General features: G+C 45.0%; 1 long non-coding RNA gene across 1 annotated transcript; it reads right to left on the bottom strand.

Moving 5' to 3' along the window:
- Positions 1-1,237: 1,237 nt before the first annotated feature.
- LOC110258136 (uncharacterized) lies at positions 1,238-18,748 on the bottom strand. The gene is made up of 3 exons (XR_014820038.1): positions 18,612-18,748; positions 3,887-4,236; positions 1,238-2,236 (listed from the first exon to the last, which is right to left on the bottom strand). It is a non-coding gene; the product is annotated as an uncharacterized LOC110258136 (long non-coding RNA).
- Between the last annotated feature and the right edge of the window lie 370 nt (positions 18,749-19,118).

Raw genomic sequence — 19,118 nt, 5'->3', positions numbered from 1 at the left:
GTGAATGCAGGCTCAGAGGTGAGGTTGATGGTGGTTTTGGTAGAACCTCCAGCAAGCACCCAGAGGTTTGGCATGGCTTTCCAGGCTCTGGTGACTCTGCTTCAAGATGCCTCATGTCAGGCAGAAGAAAACAAGTGTCCCTTCAGCATTGGATGTGGATTTGCAGCCTGGTTGGTTGGCAGATCATTTAGAATGCTTGAGCGTTTCACTGGGTTTCAGATTGCCTTGTGTTCTTCCAGAGGCAGGAGCTGGGACCCACACACTATCTGTTTTGATTCACATGCTGGAAATTTTCAAGCCCCTGATTGTCAAGGGTTTAGGTATCTGGATAGGGGCTGGTGCTGATGAATGGATGGTGGAATTTGGTGTTATTTTGGCTGTTGGCTGTGCTAATCCTTATGCTTTTTTCATTCAAGAGACCTAGTGAAACTTCCCCCCTTGCCTTTCCACAGAAGCCTCTGTTTCAGTACCACACCAGGCTATGGAAGCCTAATCAAACCCAGGTCTGGTGAATTAGGAAAAGCTTATTGATATCAAGAAAGCTCTCATGGAGTTTCCTCGTGGCTGCCTGGTTAAGAGCTTGTCTCTGTCACTGCTGGGACTGTGATAAGAGCTGTATTTGGAGATCACAACCTGGCCAGACAAGTCCCCAGTGTCACAGCTGGCACCTCAATAAATGAATAAATAAAAATAGTCAAAAGAAAGAGAGCAATTGATCAAAAAGTTGATAACTACATATATACAATCCTACAGAGCAGCCAAGTGAATTGATAGATAAATCAATACAAAAGGTTCTCCTGGGAGTTCCCATCATGGCTCAGTGGTTAACAAATCCAACTAGGAACTATGAGGTTGCAGGTTTGATCCCTGGTCTCACTCACTGGGTTAAGGATCTGGCATTGCCATGAGCTTTAGTGTAGGTTGCAGAGGCAGCTTGGATCCCACCTTGCTGTGGCTCTGGCTTAGACCAGCGGCCACAACTCCGATTAGACCCCTAGCCTGGGAACTGCCATATGCCATGGGAGCAACCCAAGAAATGTCAAAGAGACAAAAAAAGACAAAAAAAAGGGACTCTCCTGATGTTATGCTTGTGGAGGCAGAGGATTTTAAGTACAAGGCTGGGGTAGTAACAGCTGTGGCATGGTTTCAAATCCAGGCCAGACAATGTCAGCATTCCCCAAGGGGAACCAAAAAAAAAGAGGAAATAAATAAATAAAGCTGTCAATAAATCATTGAATTAATATACCAGAGATAATTATTACTGGTAATTAATATCTGAAGAAAGAAATAAGGCTGCCATGGCACAATGGGTTGAGCGGCAGAGGGAATTCACATAACAGCCTTGGTTAAGTATAGCTGAGTGCTCCGAAATTTTTTGAGAGAAATACCCCACATCTTAGGGTACTTCATGGCACTTAGATGGAAAGGAAATATAGAGTCAAAGCCTCAGGCTTGCCCAAGGCCAGTGCAGCCCCCAGGAGAGATGAGGCAACAGGTGGAAGGCAGGCCTGAGAGGTGCTGTTAGGGCCCATGTCCACAAGATGGTGCCAGAGTACCTCCTGGACCCATGGGCAGCTCCAAGGCTGCAGGCTCCAGGCTCAGAGAAGGGGTGAATGATGCATTTGGCTGAAGCCCCAGCAAGCACCCAGAGATTCAGGGTTGTCTTCAGGGCACCTGGGACTCTCTGGGCCAAGATGCCTCCTGTCAGGTGAGGACACAGGTGCCCTTTCAGCATTGGATGTGGATTTGCAGCCTGGTCGGGTGTCACAGCGGTAAGAAAGCTTGGCAGGTTCAATGGGATCAGACAGCCTGTTGTTTCTCAAGAGGCAGGAGTCTGGACTAGGATACCATGGCTTGTGAAGTCGGAGCTGGCAATTTTGAAGCCCCAGGCTGAGCGGGGGTTTGTGATCTGGATCAAGTGCCTGCAGGAGGTGAATGGAGGATGGACTGGTGAGCAGCTGCTCTAAATCGTGTGCCTTTTCTCTCAAGAGGTCTCCTGAAACTCTGTTCCTTTCTTTCTGTATGAGCCTCATTTTTTCTCTCTATACACCTGGTAGGAAGATCTGATCGAAAGCCGGGTCTGGGGAATTAAGGCAGGTATATTGATATAAAGAAATCTCTCCCAGAGATCCCTCCTGGCTCCCTGGGTAAAGGATCTGCCTTTGTCCCTGCAGTGGGATTGATAACTTCTCTTCCTTGAAATCCGTCGATGGGCAGATAACACACTTTGCTTCAGCTGGGGTCAAGAAAGAAAGAAAAGAAGAAACAAAGAGAAAGAAAGACAGGTATGCATGAATGGATAATGTAACATTCTTAAAAACATAAGTGCACAAATATATGAGCAATCGAATAAGGCTGGGTATGGAGCTGAGGGTATGGAGCTGAGGTTTTGAATGGATTGTTCTGGTGTAGGTTGGCCTCAGTGCCTTGGAAGACATTCAGCGAGACAGCTTACTTAGTGGAGCAGTTCTCGGTATTTAAAGAAAGAGGGGGAAGGAAAACCAACCGGCATATTGCCCAAGGGCAATGCAGAGAAGGGCGGAAATCCTGAGAGTTGCTGTTAGAGCAGATGTCCACAAGATGGCACCAGAGTACCTTCTGGACCCTGTGCAGCTCCAAGGCGCTCACCTATCCAGGCTCAGAGGTGGAGTTGTTGGTGGGTTTGCTCAAACCCCAGCAAATATCCAGAGGTTTGGTATTGTTCTCCAGGCTCTGGTGACTCTCTGCACAAAGATGCCTCTTGCCAGAAGAGGAAACCAGTGCCCCTTCAGCACTGGGTGTGGATTTGCAGCCTGATCAGGTGGCAGAGCATTTAGAATGCTTGAGGGTTTCACTGGGTTTCCGATTGGCTTGTGTCCCTCCAGAGGCAGGAGCCGGGACCCACACAACATCTGTTTTGAATCCTGAGCTGGCCATTTTCAAGCCCCTGACTGTCCAGCGTTTAGGTATCTGGATAGAGGCTGGTCCTGATGTATGGAGGGTGGAATTTGGTGACATTTTAGTGGGCAGCTGTGCTAATCCTGGTGCTTTTTTTGATCAAGAGACCTAGTGAAATTACCTTCTTGACTTTCCATACAAGACTCTCTGTTAAGTCCCGCTCCAGGGTATGGACACATGACCAAAACCAGGGCTGATGAATTATGCAGGGCTGATTGATATCAAGAAAGCACTTGTTGAGTTCCCTTGTGGCCACCTGGCTTGAGTCTGTCTCTGTCGCTGCTGGGGCTGTGGTAAGAGCTGTGTTGGGAAATCAATACCTGGCAAGACAACTCCCCAGTGTCACAGGTGGCACCCAAATAAATGAATAAATAAAAGTATCTAGTCAAAAGAAGGAGATCAATTGATGAAGAAGTCTAAAAATACATAATGCATTTCTGTATAGTAGCTAGTGAATTGATAGATAAAGCAATTCAAAAGGCTATCCTGACATTATACTTGTGGTGGCAGAGGGTTTTAAGTACGAGCCTGGGGTAATAAAAACTGCAGCATGGATTGAATTCCTGGCCACATTATATATGTATGCCACAAGGGGATACAAAAAAATACATAGTAAATATATAAAGATGGAAATAATCCATAAATCCGTACACCACAGCTAATTATTTCAGGTAATTACTATATGAAGAAAGTAACAAGGCTTCCATGGCTCACTGGGTGGGTCAGTAGAGGGTATTCACAGTATCAACTTGGGTAAGTTAGGCTGAGCGGCCTGAAAGGTTTTGATAGAGAAATACTGCACTTCTTGGGGCACTTCATGGCACTTAGAGAGGGAGGAAATATAAAGTCAAATCCACAGGCCAGCCCAAGGCCAGTGCAGCCCCCAGGAGAGCTCAGCCAGACAGGAGGATGGAAGGCCTGAGGGTTGCTATTAGGGTGCCAAATGTACCTTCTGGTCCCATGTGCAGCTCCAAGGCTTCAGGCTCCAGGCTCAGACATGGGGTTGATGATGCTTTTGGGGGATGCCCCAGGAAGAATCCGGACATTTGGGGTTGTTTTCAGGGCACCTGGGACTCTTTGGGCCAAGATGCCTCCAGAGGAAACAGGGGTCCCTTCAGCACTGAATGTGGATTTGCAGACTGGTCGGGTGTCACAGTGGTAAGAAAGCTTGGCAGGTTCGGTGGGGTCGGACCACCTGCTGAGGCAGGAGTCTTCACCAGGCCACCATCACTTGTGAAGCCAGAGCTGGAAATTTTGCAACCAGATGCAGAGCTGGGTTTTGTGGTCTGGATAAAGTGCCTGTGGGTGGTGAATGGAAGGTGGTACAACAGTGATATTTTGATAGAAGCTGCACTAACCCCTGTGCTTTTTCCCTCAAGAGGTCTCCTGAAATTCCATTCTTTTCCTTCCAGTCTCTAGACACCTGGTAGGAAGACCTGATCAAAAGCCAGGTCTGGGGAATTAAGGCCAGTAGATTGATATAAAGAAAGCTCTCCCAGTGATTCCTTCTGTCTGCCTGGGTAAAGGATCTGATTTGTCCCTGAGGTGGGATTGGTGACATCTGTGGCTTGAAATCTGTCCATGGGCAGAGAACTCACTCATGGTTCAGTTGGGGTCAATAAAGTAAGAATGAGAGAGAGAGAGAGGGAGAAAGAAAGAAAGAAAGAAAGAAAGAAAGAAAGAAAGAAAGAAAGAAAGAAAAAGACATGTATGTATGAATGAATAAAAGTCAGAAAGGTAAGAAAACAAATCAATACATATATACACACCAACATCCATAAATACCTAAGTGCATAAATATATGAAAAAGTGAAGGAGGCATAACATGATGGATATGGAGCTGAGGGTTTGAGTGGATTGGAGTGGGGTAGGTTGGCCTCAGTGCTCTGTAAGACTTAGAGAGACATAGCCCACTTAGTCAAGCACTGCTTGGTATTTAAAAAATAGGGGGAAGGAAAGCCAACTGGCATATTGCCCAAGGCCAATGCAGCCCTGGGGGCTGCTGAGCCAGAGGGAGGAGAAAAACCTGAGGGTTGCTGTTAGAGCGGATGTCCACAAGATGGTGCCAGAGTACCTTCTAACCCCTGTACAGCCCCAAGGCTGCATATCCAGGCTCAGAAGTGGGGTTGATGGTGGGTATGGCAGAACCCCCAGCAAGCACCGGGAGGTTTGGCATTGTTCTCTGGGGTCCTGTGACTCTCTGCTCCAAGAAGCCTGATGTCACACAGAGGACACAGGTGTTCCTTTAGCACTGGATGTGGATTTGCAGCCTGGTCTGGTGGCAGTGTTTAGAATTCTTGAGGGTTTTGAAGGGTTTCAGATTGCCTTGTATTCCTCCAGAGGCAGGAGCCAGGACCCACACAGCATCTGCTTTGAATCAGGTTTCTGCTGTGGGAGGCAGGGAGAGGCCTGAGATTTTGTTAGAGAAGATGGCCACCAGATGGCGTCGTAACACCAGAGTGTCCCCCCCCCTCCCCACCCCGCATCACCTACACTTCACCTTCAGGCTCCCAGGCAAGATTGGAGATGGGTCCTTGGTCTGATAGCCCAATGGCTAAAGAGTTCGACAGGCTAACTCGGGTCTGAGTTCCCTTGATGGTTTGGAGGCACAACCCTGGCCATCATCAAAAAGTCTGCAAACAATAAATGCTGGAGAGGGTGTCTGGCTGAGGAGGGAGAAGATCAGGTGGGAGGGAAGAAAAAGCTTGAGAAGGCCTCTAGAGAGAAAGAGCTCAGGTATGAGCACAGCCTGTCCCCAGAAACCACTGTATTGACACTGCATTCACAACCAGAAGGCCAACTTTCTAGATGTGCAATTCTACATGGACCAGCCTGATTCTAGCAAATTGTAGGGCTAAAATCCAAGCCCAGTATTTCTGGGTCCACGTGGAGAGGGCGTGGAGAAAAAGAAACCCTAGTACACTATTGGTGCAACCACTGTGGAAAACAGTATGGAGATTCCTCAGAAAACTAAAAACAGATGTAGCATTTGATCCAGCAATTCCACTCCTGGGCATCTATCCAGAGAAAACCATGACTTGAAAAGATACATGTATTCCAGTGTTCACTGCAGCACTATATACAATAACCAAGACATGGAAATGATCTAGATGTCCCTCGAAAGGGAGTGGATAAAGAAGATGTGGTACATATACAAAATGGAATATTACTCATCCATTAAAAGGAACAAAATAACAGCATTTGCAGCAACATGGATGGACCTAGAAAATACCAAGCTAAGTGAAGTTAGTGAGACAGTGAGACACCAACATCATATTCTATCACTTACATCTGTAATCCAAAAAAAAAAAAAAAAAAGGACACAACGAACTTCTTTGCAGAACCGATACTGACTCACAGACTTTGAAAAACTTACAGTTTCTAAAGGAGACAGATGGGGGGGTTAGGATGGAAATGCTTTAAAATTGGTTGTGATGATGCTTGCACAGCTATAAATGTAATAAAATTTATTTTAAAAGAGGGAAAAAGTGATGTCCCTGATAGCTAACAATGAAATAAACCTAAACTAATACTTAAGCTATTCAAACTTTGTTAGCCCAACAAAAGTATGCATTTAAGGGAAGATTTTTAAAAAGGCAAAAGGAACTCTACAACTACAAACCTGGCCTCTTTATAAGAAACATTGCCTCTAGCACTTCCGGTATTAGAGGCTCTGCCTGCACAGTGGTATCTGTTTATGGTCACTATATCCTGAGTGTGGAAAGGTGGCACAGTCATTTGTTCTCCAAATAGGGACTGTGTGACTGGTTACATGAGGGTTTTACTGTCTCTTTTTAATCAGTGAAATTGACCTTCCCAAGTAAAGGCAGGAATAATTTAAGTTGAGAAGACCCTATGGAGCTTTAATTAATTAATTAATCAAAAAACCAGTAACAACTTTAAGGGATAACATGGTTTTTAATGGATTAACAATTTTGGTTGGGATGCCCATAGAGAATAAACCTGATCTCGGGAGACAGCAGTGAGCACTGGCTTGAAGTGACAGCTTAATTTCCTGCTCAGGAATTGAACTTGGGCAGACTGGCTGAAAACCAGGAACCCTAGCCTCTAGACCATCAGGGGCCAGAGGCTAAAAGCAGAGCTGCCCTGACTTTGCCTCCATTCAAAGCAAGAATATTTCAAGGAGGCAAAAACTATAAAAAGAGTCATAGAATTTACATAGAGTTTATTATTATAAGCACAGCACATGTGGAAGAACACGCAGGGAAGTATTTAGAAGCACAACAGCACACTCAGGGAGGAGTGAGGACACCCCTGCTGGTGGGGAGTGTGCCAAAGCATCATTAAATCACTTGTATAGGGTAGATCTCCCAGGTCTTGGTTTTCCTCTGGCCAATGGCAATTATGCTAAGTCTTGGTTTTCCTCTGGCCAGGTATCTTGCTTTGTTTGTCGCACTCGATTGAACCCAGGGTCCTCCTAGGTGTGTGTGTATCTTTTAGCCCAGACGGATTCCAGCACAGGGGTTTATGAGAAGACTGACAGCATCAATTATGGGGTGGTACCCCTCCCTTTTTAATGCTAAAAGTCTTTCTGCACATGTGTAGTTGGGGTCTCCCTGACCCCAAGGATGGGAAATATGTGACCTCTTGATCTTTTACCCAAGCAGGGCTTAGCCCCTCTCTGCCCTGCATTACCATTATTTTAAAGTGTCCACAGGAGAAAAAGTCCAGCTATTTATCCTATTCCTGTTATTTTCTCTTGAAGTATAAACAGGAGGCAGTTGTAAATATCTAACCTGGAGCCTATCTATCTTCTACCTCAAAACAATCTTGGAGTGATTAAAATTCAGACCAACTAATCAAAATGCCTTATCACCTACTGATCTAAAACACTGACCATTGGAACAAATTACCTTAGGGATAACAGGATAATACTATTCTGTTTTTTGGTCTTTTTGCCTTTTCTAGGGCCACTCCTGTGGCATATGGAGATTCCCAGGCAAGGGGTCTAATCGGGGCTGTAGCCGCCAGCCTATGCCAGAGCCACAGCAATGTGAGATTTGAGCCACATCTGAAACCTACACCACAGCTCATGGAAACACTGGATCCTTAACCCACTGAGCAAGGCCAGGGATCAAACCTGCAACCTCATGGTTCCTAGTTGGATTCATTAACCACTGAGCCATGACAGGAACTCCCATAATCCTATTCTAGATTTCCACAGTAGGGTTACAACCTCAATGCTGGATCAGGACACCCCAGTGGTGTAACTGCTATGAAGGGCCTGTCTGTCCCACAGTGAAAGTCCTATATGGCTTGAGTTCAGAATGGAGTGGTCCTGGTCACCTTCTATCTACTATAGATTTCTCCCAGTAAGAAAGGAAAAGAGAGATAAGGCCTAATTTTCAAAATGTCTTCAAACTAAATGAGGATATAATCTACCTTTGATTAATTTATACACCCCCTACTGTAGAACAGGGTTTGTTACGGTTTTCAGAGCCCAGCAAGTGCATAAAACTGGAACCTTTATCCACAGTGGTTTAAGTCCTCTTCCTAATATGCTTACAATTAGCATTCTTCCACTAATCACCCAGTCTGACCTGCTGCAGTGTTCTTCACATTAAGTGAATTAAAACTCCTAGGCTGTCTACCAATCCAGAAAGTGTCAAATAGTGTCAGCCCCTATGGCTTATCATAACCCATTACTCACACAGTCAAGTTACTTATTAAAGAGCCACTACGACCAACACCATCATCAACTTGTACATTGTGGCAGCAATGCTACCATTAACACTGGCTGTCCCATTATGAATTCCTCTACCCATGTCATATCCACTCAGTGATATAAACCCAGGTATACCTTTATATTAGCTATATGAAGCCTAGCCATTTATTCCATCTGATGGTCTGGATGAGCTTCAGATTCAAAATACACACTCATTGCAGCTCTCTGTGGGCAGCAGGACAGACCATCTCATATAAATTAACACCAGCAGTTATTCTCTTATCAGTCCTACTGATAAATGGACCTTTACACTTTCACCAGTAACTGTTACACAAGAACACTTGGGACTGATTTTCCCACCTTGACCCCTGACCAGAACTTGATTCTTCTAGCAGAAGTCCAGTGGAGGCCCCTGTAATTTAACAGAAGTAGAATCAAAATCCATATTAGGCTTCAATATAGAAAGTGTAGCAGGCCCATCTCCTTGTTCTTCCTAGATACGGTGTCAAGATCACTCTAATGAATTTTTCATAGCAATCCTACTTTTAGGAGCATTTCACAACCCCTACAGGTCAGAATTACATGTAGCCAATGTCATAATTAAAACACCCCAACAATCTCCCTTCTATGAATTTGAGCACCTTACCCACAGTTTTGATATGATCCACTTACACGTCTACTAATTTTTTTTACCATTAGCCACCTGTAAATGAGAGGTTTCACTACCTGTCCTCACATCAGAAATCCCACCATAAACTCAGTATGTCTGACAAAAAAGTTACTTAGAGATAATAACAAAGGTCTAAATCCTCTTATTCCAAGAATTATAGGAACTGAACCTACCATTAAGAGTTATACATGCTCCTTGCTTCCATGTTACACCACATGCTAGAGTGAGGTCCAGGCCTATACCCCCAAGAGGTTGTTTAGATCCTTCCTGTGCTAATGAACCCTATTGCTTTTACTGTCATTCTACTGACCATCAGCTCAGGAAGCATAATTGTAGTAACACAATTATTATTATTTTTGTCTTTTTGCCATTTCTTGGGCTGCTTCCGCAGCACATGGAGGTTCCCAGGCTAGGGGTCGAATCGGAGCTGCAGTCACCGGCCTACGCCAGAGCCACAGCAACATGGGGATCCAAGCCGCATCTGCAACCTACACCAAATCTCATGGCAATGCCAGATCCCTAACCCACTGAGCAAGGGTAGGGATCAAACCCGCAACCTCATGGTTCCTAGTTGGATTTAACCACTGAGCCACGACGGGAACTCCCAGGTGCACAATTATTAATATTAGTCCCATTCTAGTAAAAAAAATTAACCCATAAGCCATAGAAGCATCCAGCAAATATTTTCTAAAACAATCCACCACATCAATACTACTTATGATGGCTGTTATTATTAATCTAATATTCTCTATTCAGGGAACACATTAAATTACAAAAATCTTTAGTACAACAGTATCTACCATCAAAACAACAGTTTTTGTCCTAAAATTGGAACACTCCCCATTTCATCTCTGAGGGTCTGAGGTAACATAAGGCTTCCATGAACAGCAGGCCCTATGTTAAATGTGACAGACCTGCATCCCTAACAATTTTTTTTGTCTTTTTGCTATTGCTTTGGGCTGCTCCTGAGGCATATGGAGGTTCCCAGGATAGGGGTCGAATCAGAGCTGTAGCCGCCGGCCTACGCCAGAGCCACAGCAACATGGGATCCGAGCCGCATCTGCAACCTACGGCACAGCTCATGGCAATGCCGGATCATTAACCCACTGAGCAAAGGCAGGGACTGAAACCACAACCTCATGGTTCCTAGTAAGATTCGTTAACCACTGCACCATGACGGGAACTCCACCCCTAACAGTTTTATACCAAATCTTACCATCCATCTGATCTCAGAGAGACAGCAATGAATGATGGCTTGAAGCAAGGTCTTAATTCTCTGCTCAGGAATTGAACCTGGGCAGCCTGGGTGAAAATGAGAAGCCCTGGCTACTAGACTAGCTAGAGGCTAGAAGCAGAATATCCTGATTCTTGCGAGTTCCTGTTGTGGCACTGGGAAATGAATGTGGCTGGTATCCATGAGGATGCCAGTTTGATCCCTGGCCTCGCTCAGTGAGTCAGGGACCTGGCATTGCCATGAGCTGTGGTATAGGTCATAGATGCAGCTTGGATCCCGTGTTGCTGTGGTGTAGGCTGCCTGCTATATCTCTGATTTGACCCCTAGTCTGGGAACTTCCATATGCCTTGGGTGTGGCCCTAAACAGCAAAAAAAAAACAAAAAACAAAAAAAAACAAACAAAAAAAAAGAATCCCCTGATTCTTGCCCCCTGTTGAGAGCAAAATGTTTCAAGGAGGCAAAGACTGTAAAAAACAGGTATAAAGTTTATTGTCAGAGACAAAGTCCAACACGTGGGAAAGCACAGAGAGAAGCAGCCTATTTCTCTGAGGCAGAAGCAAAGCAGTAAAACACATCCAGAGGAGGAGTACAGACTCAGGCGTCCCCCTGAATGAGGAGCACCCAGAGAGGTGATGGAAATCCCTTACATAGGCCTGTTCTTCCGGGCCTTTGTTTTCCTTTGCCCAATTAACTTGTTTTATCTTTCACACCCAGAGTCCTCCCTGATCTGTGATCTGTGTGCACATCTTTTGGCCAATATGGATTCCAAAGCAAGGCCTTGTGGGAAGGTTATCTAGACTTACTATGGCTTGGCATCCCCTCACTTCTTGACCCAGAGGGGTCTTTCTGAGCATGTGCAGTTGAGGTCTCCCTGACCCTGAGGATGGGAAGTATGTGACCTCTTGGTCTTTTGACCAAGCAGGGCTCAGCCTCTCTTGTGATCCTGTCATTACCATTGTTTAGCAAGGTAACAGAAGACAAGTACCAAGTATTTGCCTTGTGCCCATTGTTATGTCTATCCTGAAGTACAGACAGGTGGCTGCTTGTAAACATTTATCCCAGATCCCACCTATCTCCTGCCTCAGGAAATGAAAATGAGAGGCTAGTTACACCTATCTCCTGCCTCAGGAAGGGTCCGCAAGAGGTTAGTTGTAAATGTGTACCCTGGAGCCTCTCTATCTCCTGCCTCACGACCTAAACATACTATCAGTCAGCTCTATCATGAATCACAAGTGGAGGCTGCAGGGGATTCAACCATGATCAACTACAGAAATTATGGTCTGCACATCAAGTGTCTACATAGCATGAATAAGAGCTATTACAATGCAAAATCCAGCCACCACAATCCTGAATGCACTGATTGATATCATCATAACACTGTCTTCTTACTACCGATGTTCAGCTCAGGTACCACAACAGTATCATCATCAAACACATAAAAACACACACCTCCCACCACAGTCCTTCTCCTCACCACTAGAGCATCATTAGGAGGTCTCCCACCACCATCAGAGTCTTTACCCAAGTGCATAATTATTCAAGAAATAACAAACATGGTAACATCATTCTATTATCATCATTCTAGTAGCCATCAGAGCAGTATTCAGCATATATTTCTACTTGTGGCCATCATTCTCCACATCACCAAGTACATTCCCTTCAATAAACATGAAGACAAAATGACAATTTGCACATACCAAACTGTTGGAGGCATGAATATGTGAGGTGACAAAGAATGGAAAGAAAAGGCTGGCACCATAGAGTGGCTGTAGAAGTCAGTCTATACAAAGTCTTGTGACTCTCTCATGACCCTTGAGGCAAAACAAATGAGAACATCATCAAAGAATGACATCTTGAAAACAAGACTGCTGAAGTACTGATGGTGCTGATGGAAAACCATCAGCTCTGACACTCCCGGGACTTGAGCCTTGGGGGATTTTTGGGAGAGGCCATAGATGGCTTGAAGCAAAGAACAAAGTAAGGCCTGGGAGGGCTAAAACATTTATGATTACTTTAAGTGCTTAGGAATGACTGTCCTAGCATATATTTCTTCCAATCTGTTTGAAGTAAAATACCAAAGTATCCCCTGCACGTACAAGAGAGCAGAAAGTAGTAAATATTCCTCTTGAAGGCAGTAGACCCCTGATCCCCACTCAATTTGTTTCTTTCTTCTTATTTCTGTGCTACTGCCAACTTCGGGACCTGGGTTGAAGAGCAGGCCACGTCACAAAACAAATAACCTTTCCTTGATTACCAATCATAAGATCAATTATATTACTACAATTATTTCATTTACTTATTTATTTTTTTGGGCCACACCTATGGCATGTGAATGTTCCCAGGCTAGGGGCTGAATCAGAGCTGTAGCTGCCAGCCTACACCACAGCCACAACAGCAGATCAGAGCTGCCTCTGTGCCTAACCCTACATCACAGCTCACAGCAATGCTTGATCCTTAACCCACTGAGTAAGGCCAGGGATTAAACCTGCATCCTAATGGATACTAGCTGGATTCTTGACCCAGAAAGCCACAATGGGAACTCCCTCTATTACTACAATTAACACCCATTATATCAGTGCTGGACTAGGAATTTAGGTTTGTTTTGACCAAGAGTTTTGAAAACCCTAAGCAAATATAATTTATTTAATTCCTGAAAATAAGGATTGCAAGACTCCAGCCTACATCAATTGAATGCAAATCACACTCTTTAAGATGGGCTTCTGATCTAGGAAATTTTAGGTTAACAGGTAAATATTCTAGTCAATTGGCTATAATCTACTTCTCTCACCTTCAAGAGAAGTCTGGAAAAGCAGCTGTAGAATTGAAGCTGCTTCTTTGAATTTGCAATTCAATTGGTTGATTCATCACAGGGTTTGGCAAAAAGAGGGCTCCATCTCTTTCTTTAGATTTATACTCTAATTCTTGCTCAGCCATTTTACCTGTGTCCATACACTGCTGATTATTTTCAACACATCACAAAGATATTGGCACTTTGTATTTACTATTTGGTGCCTGAGCTGGAACAGTAAGCAACACCTGAAGTTCGGGAATCCATGCTGAGCTGGGCTGATCTGGAGCCTCCTGGAGATGAGCAAATCTGTAATACAGTCATGGCAGCCCCTGCATTTTTGTAACAATTTTCTTTATAGTTGTGCCCATTGTGATTGGAAGGTTTGGAACCGCCTTGTTCCACTAATAACTGGGGCACCTGATGTCGCATTCCCCCACATACATAATATAAGCTTTTGGCTACATCTCCCCTCCTTACTCCTACTTGTGTCATCACTAGTAGAGCCAGTTCTGGTACCAGTGGAAGCATACATCCACCTCTAGCCGGCAATCTGGCACATGCAGAAACCTCTGTTGACCTAACAATTTTCTCCTTAATTTTAGCAGATGTTTCCTCAAATCTTGCTGCTATTACTTTTATGACTGCAATCTTTAATATAAAACCACCAGCCATTATTCCAATACCAAACATGATTGTTTGACCAGCCCCAGTTAAAGTCGTATTACTATAATTATCATTCTCAGTCCTAGTGTAACCAAGCCAGTGCCCTGCGTGGCTCCTAGGCACACAAGCTTTTCTGTGCCCTCCACTGCTTGATTTTAGGGAATGAACTTCAGCCTCCATGACCTTCCCTGGGTTCCAAAGGGTATGTTAAAACAGTTGCTAAACAGGGAAGGGAGGGGATGCAGAGATCAGAGAGGAGAAATCAAGAAACAACAGCGCAGCTTTGGGGCAGGGTCTTTGTCCCTCCTCAAGGAATATGGAAAACAGTATCTTTGAGTTCTTATGCAGAACTAGAACCCCCAACACATGGAAGGTGTTAATGAAACAGTCTTTATTCCAAAAGGAAGCCCATTGAACACCAGCTTTGAAAACAATGCAAGCTTGCCTCTACTCTGATCCTTATCTGCAGCCCTATTTTTCCCTCCTAAAACTATAAAACCACCTCCCAACCTATCCGGGGGTGGGGTGGGGGGTGGGTGGGCACAGTCTTTAAGGCCTTAGCCTGCTGTGACCCTCCTTTGCCTGGCAAAGCAGTAAAGATATTTTTTCTCCTTCACCCCAACCTCTGTTTCTGCATTTATATTCAGCACTGGTGAGCAGCGGCCAAGTTCTAGCAGCCAGAATGACCATACTGTTAGGTCAAAAATCTAAGTACTACTTTCTTTGACCCTGCAGGAGGAAACCCAATTCTATACCAACACCTAATTTGATTTTTTTGGTCACACCGAAGTCTGTACTCATAGCCTGCCAGGGTGTGGAATTATCTCACATATCATTACATACTATTTAGGACAAAAAGTGCTTTTCAGATACATGGGAATGGTATGAATCATGTCCATTGGCTTTTGAGGATTTATCTAGTGGGGCCATCATACATTTACCCTACGGATAGATGTGGACCCATGAACTTACTTTACATCAGCTGCTATAATTATGAGGTAGAATCATAATTCAGGTAGTGTAGGAACATGGGCTTTGATACATTCCCTGATTAATGTCCACGGTTTAAGATTTGTAAAAATGAATCAAGACAAACAGGCCTTGCTTGTTGGAAGATAACTACTGAAAGTATATTTTTTTTAGGTCAAGGTGGGAATTAACCCCTGATCTATACATTCAAGTATCATCAAAAGAATGTGAAGAGTGGTGACTCTAAGTCTAGGGGAAAGAAGAGTAAAAGTAACATAAAACTTATGTAGCACACCCTGACTCTAAAGTCCCTGCTGGACAAGGCCTGGTATAGGTATAGTGGGCAAGGCTGACGTGAAAAAGAACTGATGGTGGGACCCCACGTTGGTACCTCTGTCTTTAAGAGATAAAATCTCCTTAGAAGATGAGAAAAGGAGGAATCTTCCTCCCTCTCCCAGTGTCTGCGCTGGGGGCTATTTGCTTTCCTGAAATAAAGACTTTCTGCTTGCTTGCTGCCTGTATGTGTTTGCGGAGTTCATTCTTTGGCTCTGTGAACAAGAACCCAGATTCAGGTAACAATTATTGTTGTCCCTACAGGAGTAATAGCATTAACCTGATTAGCAACTCTTCATTGAGGTAGTATAATATGTTATCTGTGCGAGCTTAGGTTTTTTTTTTTTTTTTTGTCTTTTTGCCATTTCTTGGCCCGCTGCTGTGGCATGTGGAGGTTCCCAGGCTAGGGGTCAAATCAGAGCTGTAGCCGTCGGCCTAAGCCAGAGCCACAGCAATGTGGGATCTGAGCCACGTCTGCAACCTACACCACAGCTCACAGGAATGCCAGATCCTTAACCCACTGAACAAGGCCAGGGATCGAACCCACAACCTCATAGCTCCTAGTCGGATTCATTATCCCATGAGCCAAAATGGGAACTCCCATGAGCTTTAGACTTTATTCTTCTTTTTACAACAGGTGGTTTTACAGGAAGCATCTTATTCAGTTCATCCCTGGACACTGTCCTCCATGGTACATACTCTGTGGCAGTGCACATCCATTATGTAATGTCAACAGGAGCAGCCTGCACTGTTACAGGAAGCTTTGTACACCGATTTCCACTATTCTCATATTTACAGTTAATGTGAGCAAAAATTCACTTTGCAATTTCATTTGTAGTAGTAAATATGACCTTCTTCCCTCAGCACTTTCTTTGCTTTTCAGGGATGTCACCACATTACTCCCACTACCCTGATGCACACACAATGTGACATACTTCATCTATAGGCTCTTTCACTCAGTAGCAGCAGTGATGCTAATTATCTTCATCATCTATGAAGCATTTGTGTCCAGATGAGACATCTCAGTAACTAAAACTACCACTACTAACAGAGAAATGGTTACTAACCTGGAGTGGTTTCACAGTGCCTCCACCATGTGCTGTGTTTGCAGAGGCTACCCATGTACATGTGAAATAAGGAAGGAATCCAATCCTTGTCAACTGGTGTCAAGCCAGCACAATATGTCTTTCTCAGTAAGTGAGATATCAGGTAAAAATTTTGTTGCTTTGTCAAAGTCAAATCACTAGGCAAAAATGCTGCATATTACCAGGCACATTCATTTCAGGTAGGCTCCTAAGAAGCAATATCACCTGTTATGGAAGGACTTCTACATTTTCATGAGCACACATTAATAACCATGGTTGGATAAGTTCTCTCATCTTTTATATTATTTTACTAATATTGACAATGAAACTGATTCATACACGTACACTAGATGCATATGTAGGACAATCTGAACCATTTACCAGCTGTGGTTCTAATCTTTTTAAAAAAATTTCATAAAGTCTAAACCCATTTCTGGGTGGCATTATCTATCATGACCCCATTTTTCATGATTTTCTAGTGGCTGTCTTCTATTCAGTTCAGGGCAGAATTCTTACATTTCACAGATACATCATGATTGTGCCTGACTGCCCCTCAAGTCAATCTGATTATGTGACTCTGGCTCTTAAATGCCTTACTGGCTTCCCATTACAGTGAGAGGAAGTTCACGACACCTTCTATGACCTACAGAATCCACCATGATCTGGGATCCATTTTTTTCTTCTTCTGGCCACACTGCAGCATATGGAGTTCCCAGGCAAGGGATCAGATCTGAGCTGCAGATGCAGCCTATGCTGCAGCTGTGGCAATGCTGGGTTCTTAACCCACTGTGCTGGGCTGGGGATGGAAACTGCTTCCCATTGCTCCAGAGACACTGCTGATCCCGTTTCACCACAGCGGGAACTCCCACGGTTCTAATCTTAACTTCCCCATCCGCATTGCCAGTCCTTTACATGATACATTAAATCAGTCACTCCTCTCTAAAAACCACAGGTCATCAATGACACTGAAGCTGCTAATACACAGATGATGAAGATTTAAACCTCCACATCAGATCTAAAACCAGGAGAATTATGACTAATAGAAGTCAACAGCTGAGTAATGGAATCATTGAATATTAATTTCACCTGAAAATGTTTTACACTCATTAGCTGTTCCCTCTTTAGACCTAAAAACAGCTCCTATTCCAGTAATATAATCATTGAATATTAATTTCACCTGAAAGTGTTTTACATTCATTAGCTGTTCCTTCTTTAGACCTAAAAACAGCTCCTATTCCAGGACGCCTAAATTAGAGACCCTGATTCTGACATGACCAGGCCTATATTGTGGAAAACAATCAGTGCACGTTGTTTTCCTGCGTTCAAGACATGACAGAGGGAGATGGCAGAGATGCGGGGTGAATCCGGAGTCCAGGGTGGATGTGCTGTCTGAGTTTCTGGACAGAAACATAGCCTCTGGGGCCCCAGGCCTCCCATCATGCCCTCCTCCGTGGGATCTTGGGAACACTCTGTGTGATGAGACAGCCCAAGCACTTGTCACAGCCCTGCTGCTGTGTGCTATGCAGGCCCCATGCTCTTGGGATCAGAGCCCACACTCTGCAGTCCCTCCTGCAGGGTCGTTCCTGCCACAGGAGCAGAGACCACCCAGCAAGCAGCCTCTCCCCAACCTGCAGGGAGAGGGGAGCAGGGACACCTGAGTCCCCAGAGCACCAGTGGGGATGCAGATGAGGCTCAGCCCAAGAGATGGGACCAGAGAGACCCACATGGCCACTCAGGTCATGGTTCATCTGAGCCCCAGACACACTGTCCCTCGTATGCCATCCCTAAGTGCAGGGTCTTGAGATGCAAAGAGGCTGAGCTTCACACTGAAATTCAGCTCTTCCAAACTGACCCCTCAGCAAACACTGCAGGAATCCGCTCAAATGGATTTGACAACTCAAGGACCACAGAGCCAGGGCTGTGGGGTGGGGGTGGGGGGAGTGAGACTTCCACCCCAACTCCCCAGACTCCCTACCTGGGTACCACATCCACCCTCAGAGTGACCCCACCTCCCCAAACCCTGTGCCTCCGCTCACATCCCCTTGGTTGATACCAGGGCTGTGCTGGGTGGGCCCCCATTGTGAGCTTGGTCCCTGGAAGCTGCTAGGACTGTAGAAAGAAATGCAGGGTCCATCTCATCCTCCAACACTAGTCCCAGAGAAGTCAGTCCCCTCCTCTTTTTACTTGATTCTGGGTTATCTTCACTGTCTTTAAAGCTTTCATGATAAAGTTGAACACATTACCTTGACTCTGGCAGGCTCAGCCCTTTCATCTCACTGAGGTGATGAGAAAATTCATGGGATGGCAGAGCTGAAAGAGGAGGTGCAGGTCTGGGCTCGGCCGAGTGGGACGGGCAACCGGAAGGAGACTCTAAAGGCTCCCTCACCTGCTGCCCTTTGGCCTTAAACTGAGATCCACGAGCCCAGCAATCAGTTCACCAGGGAAACCTGCCCCCTCCTCTCTGTGTATGTGCTGCTGATTTGAAGTAATTGTGAGGTAGCCCAGGTGAGGTGTCTGCACAAACCCCAAGGGAAGGTGACCATTGCAGGGGTAGGACTCAGGCCCTCCCACGGCACTGACCCCTGGGAGGCCAGGTCACCATGCTCCAAGCAGATGTTGCCGGAGGTCAGCTCCAGCAGCCAGGAAGTATACATCCCGATCGGAGAGGGATGCAGCGTCGGTGAATGTACAACACAGAGACAGCCTCTTTGTCCCTTCTTTCAGGGCGCTGGACTGCTCAAACTTTATTG

This window comes from Sus scrofa, chromosome 11 (genome assembly GCF_054392235.1).
Source record: "Sus scrofa isolate SSC_HxYL_T2T_F1_AM1 chromosome 11, Sscrofa_HxYL_maternal_Yorkshire_Landrace_v2.0, whole genome shotgun sequence".
In the NCBI taxonomy this organism is placed as follows: domain Eukaryota; kingdom Metazoa; phylum Chordata; class Mammalia; order Artiodactyla; family Suidae; genus Sus; species Sus scrofa.
The sequence above is the reverse complement of the archived record's forward strand: the minus strand, read 5'-3'. Positions and strand labels throughout refer to the sequence as shown.